This window comes from Oncorhynchus keta, chromosome 1 (assembly GCF_023373465.1).
Source record: "Oncorhynchus keta strain PuntledgeMale-10-30-2019 chromosome 1, Oket_V2, whole genome shotgun sequence".
Lineage (NCBI taxonomy): Eukaryota > Metazoa > Chordata > Actinopteri > Salmoniformes > Salmonidae > Oncorhynchus > Oncorhynchus keta.
The window spans coordinates 8,145,050-8,151,619 of NC_068421.1; the positions used below are offsets into that span (position 1 = coordinate 8,145,050).

At 44.7% G+C, this 6,570-nt stretch overlaps 1 protein-coding gene across 1 annotated transcript in view; it reads left to right on the top strand.

The window, feature by feature from the left end:
* The window catches only part of LOC118379318 (small G protein signaling modulator 2-like), a 144,215-nt gene extending 143,061 nt beyond the window's left edge, over positions 1 to 1,154 (top strand). Inside the window, 1 exon segment of the mRNA XM_052485219.1 lies at positions 1 to 1,154. This exon segment is cut by the window's left edge and continues 234 nt beyond it. The gene's annotated coding sequence lies outside the window, so the exon portion shown is untranslated.
* The last annotated feature ends 5,416 nt before the right edge of the window (positions 1,155 to 6,570 follow it).

The window sequence follows — 6,570 nt, forward strand, 5'->3', positions numbered from 1 at the left end:
CTGGGTCTAGGTCTGGACCTGGTCCTGGACTGGGTCTGGTCTGGGTCTGGTCCTGGACTGGGTCTGATCCTGGTTCCAGTGCTAAGTCTGGGTCTAGGTCTGGACCTGGTCCTGGACTGGGTCTGGTCTGGGTCTGGTCCTGGACTGGGTCTGATCCTGGTTCCAGTGCTAAGTCTGGGTCTAGGTCTGGACCTGGTCTGGTCTGGGTCTGGTCCTGGTTCCAGTGCTAAGTCTGGGTCGAGGTCTGGACCTGGTATATAGATGATGTTTACAAGCACCCGGTCACAGAAAGCCATGGTTAGTTGGTTGCTGTCAGACGTTTGGAGTTGTGTTTATGCTCCTTAGTTGGATCACACTGTGACTGCCCGCATGTTATTATTCTCTACTATTCACCAGGGGTGGCAGGAAGCTTAGTGGTGAGAGGCAGGTAGCCTAGTGGTTAGAGGCAGGTAGCCTAGTGGTTAGAGGGGCGGCAGGTAGCCTAGTGGTTAGAGGGGCGGCAGGTAGCCTAGTGGTTAGATGGGCGGCAGGTAGCCTAGTGGTTAGAGGGGTGGCAGGTAGCTTAGTGGTTAGAGGCAGGTAGCCTAGGGGTTAGAGGCAAGGAGCCTAGGGGTTAGAGGCAGGTAGCTTAGTGGTTAGAGGCAGGTAGCCTAGGGGTTAGAGGCAGGTAGCCTAGGGGTTAGAGGCAGGTAGCTTAGTGGTTAGAGGCAGGTAGCCTAGGGGTTAGAGGCAAGTAGCTTAGTGGTTAGAGGCAGGTAGCTTAGTGGTTAGAGGCAGGTAGCCTAGTGGTTAGAGGCAGGTAGCCTAGTGGTTAGAGGGGCGGCAGGTAGCCTAGTGGTTAGAGGCAGGTAGCCTAGTGGTTAGAGGGGCGGCAGGTAGCTTAGTGGTTAGAGGCAGGTAGCCTAGGGGTTAGAGGCAGGTAGCCTAGTGGTTAGAGGCAGGTAGCCTAGTGGTTAGAGGCAGGTAGCCTAGTGGTTTGAGCATTAGGCCACTAACTGAAAGGCTGCTTGATCGAATCCCCGACCTGCCAAGGTAAAAACCTGTTGTTCTGCCCCTGAACAAGGCAGTTTAACCCACTGTTCCCAGCTGTCATTGTAAATAATTTGTTCTTAACTGACTTGCCAAGTTAAATAAAGGTTAAACTTCTTGATGCATCCATCTCGTTAGCGGGATCATTTCCGTCAACCACCGCTGAATTGCAGAGCGCCAAATTCAAATTAAATTACTTTTTTTTTTTTTAAATCATGAAATCACAAGTGCAATATAGCAAAACACAGCTTAGCTTGTTGTTAATCCACCTGGCATGTCAGATTTCAATAAAGCTTTTCGGCGAAAGCATAACAAGTGTTTATGTAAGGACATCTCTCTCAGTAGACAAAACATTACAAACAGCTAGCAGCCAAGTAGATTGGTCACGAAAGTCAGAAAAGCAATAAATTAAATCGCTTACCTTTGATGATCTTCGGATGTTTGCACTCACGAGACTCTCAGTTACACAATAAATGGTCCTTTTGTTCCGTAAAGATTATTTTTTATATCCAAAATACCTCCATTTGTTTGGCACGTTATGTTCAGAAGTCCACAGGCTCGAGCAGTCACGACATCAGACAAAAATTCCAAATAGTATCTGTGATGTTCGTAGAAACATTTCAAACGTTTTTTTATAATCAATCCTCAGGTTGTTTTTACAATCTATATTGATAATATATCAACCGGGACTGTTGCTTCTTCAATAGGAGAGAGAGAGAGAAAATGTCTGCTCCAAGCTGTTGCTCATAAAAAACGCTGCTGACACCCAGCCATACAATGACTCAATGTGATCTTTCTTGCTAATTTTTCAAAATAAAAGCCTGAAACTATGTCTAAAGACTGTTCATACCATGGGGAAGCCATAGGAAAAGGATCCCTTTAAATGGAGCGAAGGCAGGCTATGGAGCATGTAGCTTTCAAAATAGAGGCCACTTCCTGGTTGGATTTTCCTCAGGTTTTCACCTGAAATATCAGTTGTGTTATACTCACAGACAATATTTTGACAGTTTTGGAAACTTTAGAGTGTTTTCTATCCTAATCTGACAATTATATGCATATTCTGGGCCTGAGAAATAGGCAGTTTAATTTGGGTATGTTTTTCATCCAAACATCAAAATACTGCCCCCTACACTCGAGGTTAAATTAATTTTAAAAAATGATCAGTACCCTTCTCCATCACAGAGACCCCCTGACCTCTCCATCACAGAGACCCCCTGACCTCTCCATCACAGAGACCCCCTGACCTCTCCATCACAGAGACCCCCTGACCTCTCCATCACAGAGACCCCCTGACCTTTCCATCACAGAGACCCCCTGACCTCTCCATCACAGAGACCCCCTGACCTCTCCATCACAGAGACCCCCTGACCTCTCCATCACAGAGACCCCCTGACCTCTCCATCACAGAGACCCCTGACCTCTCCATCACAGAGACCCCTGACCTCACCCCCTGACCTCTCCATCACAGAGACCCCCTGACCTCTCCATCACAGAGACCCCCTGACCTCTCCATCACAGAGACCCCCTGACCATTCCATCACAGAGACCCCCTGACCTCTCCATCACAGAGACCCCCTGACCTTTCCATCAAGGAGACCCAAGTATTTGATACCAAATAGTGAGATTGAGATTCCTCTGTGTCGAATTGGACTAGGGGTTAAATTATATACTGTGTGATGCTTCATCAAGTCTAACTTTGTTTTAGAGCGACACAACGTTAGTGTCAATGACCGGGCAAGTCTCAGCCAGAGACTGAGTACAGCACATTATACACTCAGTGTGTCAGTTTATTAGGTACAGGGAGTCACGTGGCCGTGGCTTGCTATATAAAGCAGGCAGACAGGCATCAAGACATTCAGTTACTGTTTGATTGAACGTTAAAACAGGCTAAATCAGAGACCTAAGTGAATTTGAGCGTGGTATCATCGGTGCCAGGTTCCAGTATGTCAGAAATGGCTTCCTGGGCTTTTCACGCACACGACAGTGTCTCAGTTTACAGAGAACGGTGGGACAAACATCCAGTCAGCGGCAGTCCTGTGGGTAGAAACCAACTCGTTGATGAGAGGTGAAAGGAGAATGGAAAGAATGGTGATAACTGGTGGGCCACAAATACCTGACCAGTACAACAGTGGTGTTCAGAACGGCATCTCAGAACACACAACTCGTCAGTCCTGGTCACAGATGGGCTATTGCATCAGACGACCACACCAGGTTCCTATCAGATAAAAACAAGAAGAGGAGACTCCAGTGACCATCACCATCACTGGGTTCCTATCAGATAAAAACAAGAAGAGGAGGCTCCAGTGACCATCACCATCACTGGGTTCCTATCAGATAAAAACAAGAAGAGGAGGCTCCAGTGACCATCACCATCACTGGGTTCCTATCAGATAAAAACAAGAAGAGGAGGCTCCAGTGACCATCACCATCACTGGGTTCCTATCAGATAAAAACAAGAAGAGGAGGCTCCAGTGACCATCACCATCACTAGACAGTTGAGGAGTGGTAAAACATTGTCTGGTCTGACCAATCCCGAGTCAGGATTTGGTGAAAGAGGCATGATTCCATGGACCGGTCCTGCCTGGTGTCCACGGTACAAGGCTGGTGGTGTACTGGTGTGGAGAATGTTTTCCTGGCTCACGTTACTGTAGGAACCTTGATGCCAATTGGTCAACGTTTGAACGACACATTGTTGTTGTCCAGATACATCCCTTCATGGCTCCAGGTGGGTCTGATCCGGTACTAGATTCCTAATGAACTGTACCTAATAAACTGTCCACTGAGTGTATAATACCAGGGTGTTAGTAGCACAGAGACTGGGTACAGTATATAATACCAGGGTGTTAGTAGCACAGAGACTGGGTACAGTATATAATACCAGGGTGTTAGTAACACAGGGACTGGGTACAGTACAGTATATAATACCAGGGTGTTAGTAGCACAGAGACTGGGTACAGTATATAATACCAGGGTGTTAGTAACACAGAGACTGGGTACAGTATATAATACCAGGGTGTTAGTAACACAGAGACTGGGTACAGTACAGTATATAATACCAGGGTGTTAGTAGCACAGAGACTGGGTACAGTATAGTATATAATACCAGGGTGTTAGTAACACAGAGACTGGGTACAGTACAGTATATAATACCAGGGTGTTAGTAGCACAGAGACTGGGTACAGTATAGTATATAATACCAGGGTGTTAGTAGCACAGAGACTGGGTACAGTATAGTATATAATACCAGGGTGTTAGTAACACAGAGACTGGGTACAGTATAGTATATAATACCAGGGTGTTAGTAACACAGAGACTGGGTACAGTACAGTATATAATACCAGGGTGTTAGTAGCACAGAGACTGGGTACAGTATAGTATATAATACCAGGGTGTTAGTAGCACAGACACTGGGTAAAGTATAGTATATAATACCAGGGTGTTAGTAGCACAGACACTGGGTACAGTATAGTATATAATACCAGGGTGTTAGTAACACAGAGACTGGGTACAGTATATAATACCAGGGTGTTAGTAGCACAGAGACTGGGTACAGTATATAATACCAGGGTGTTAGTACCACAGAGACTGGGTACAGTACAGTATATAATACCAGGGTGTTAGTAGCACAGAGACTGGGTACAGTATATAATACCAGGGTGTTAGTAACACAGAGACTGGGTACAGTATATAATACCAGGGTGTTAGTAGCACAGAGACTGGGTACAGTATAGTATATAATACCAGGGTGTTAGTAGCACAGACACTGGGTACAGTATAGTATATAATACCAGGGTGTTAGTAACACAGAGACTGGGTACAGTATATAATACCAGGGTGTTAGTAGCACAGAGACTGGGTACAGTATATAATACCAGGGTGTTAGTAGCACAGAGACTGGGTACAGTATATAATACCAGGGTGTTAGTACCACAGAGACTGGGTACAGTACAGTATATAATACCAGGGTGTTAGTAGCACAGAGACTGGGTACAGTATATAATACCAGGGTGTTAGTAGCACAGAGACTGGGTACAGTATATAATACCAGGGTGTTAGTAACACAGGGACTGGGTACAGTATAGTATATAATACCAGGGTGTTAGTAGCACAGAGACTGGGTACAGTATAGTATATAATACCAGGGTGTTAGTAGCACAGACACTGGGTACAGTATAGTATATAATACCAGGGTGTTAGTAACACAGAGACTGGGTACAGTATATAATACCAGGGTGTTAGTAGCACAGAGACTGGGTACAGTATATAATACCAGGGTGTTAGTACCACAGAGACTGGGTACAGTACAGTATATAATACCAGGGTGTTAGTAGCACAGAGACTGGGTACAGTATATAATACCAGGGTGTTAGTAACACAGGGACTGGGTACAGTACAGTATATAATACCAGGGTGTTAGTAGCACAGAGACTGGGTACAGTATAGTATATAATACCAGGGTGTTAGTAGCACAGAGACTGGGTACAGTATATAATACCAGGGTGTTAGTAACACAGGGACTGGGTACAGTATATAATACCAGGGTGTTAGTAACACAGAGACTGGGTACAGTATATAATACCAGGGTGTTAGTAACACAGAGACTGGGTACAGTATATAATACCAGGGTGTTAGTAGCACAGAGACTGGGTACAGTATATAATACCAGGGTGTTAGTAACACAGGGACTGGGTACAGTATAGTATATAATACCAGGGTGTTAGTAGCACAGAGACTGGGTACAGTATAGTATATAATACCAGGGTGTTAGTAGCACAGCCACTGGGTACAGTATAGTATATAATACCAGGGTGTTAGTAACACAGAGACTGGGTACAGTATATAATACCAGGGTGTTAGTAGCACAGAGACTGGGTACAGTATATAATACCAGGGTGTTAGTAGCACAGAGACCGGGTACAGTACAGTATATAATACCAGGGTGTTAGTAGCACAGAGACCAGGTACAGTATAGTATAAAATACCAGGGTGTTAGTAGCACAGAAACTGGGTACTGTATATAATACCAGGGTGTTAGTAACACAGAAACTGGGTACTGTATATAATACCAGGGTGTTAGTAGCACAGAGACTGGGTACAGTACAGTATATAATACCAGGGTGTTAGTAGCATTGAGACTGGGTACAGTATAGTATATAATACCAGGGTATTAGTAGCACAGAGACTGGGTACAGTATAGTATATAATACCAGGGTGTTAGTAGCACAGAGACTGGGTACAGTATAGTATATAATACCAGGGTGTTAGTAGCACAGAGACTGGGTACAGTATAGTATATAATACCAGGGTATTCAGTTTACTACCAGCGGAGGCCTCTAGAGGTCACTAGCTTCCCACACAGGATTCCATTGAGAGAGGAGCAGAAGAGTTGTGACCAACTTTTAGACCTTTTCATTAAGTATTTATACGACTAATCACTCAACAAATTTCTTGTTAACAAACTAGTTTTGGCGAGTCGGTTAGGACATCTACTTTGTGCAGTGACACAAGTAATTTTTCCAACAATTGTTTACATACAGATTA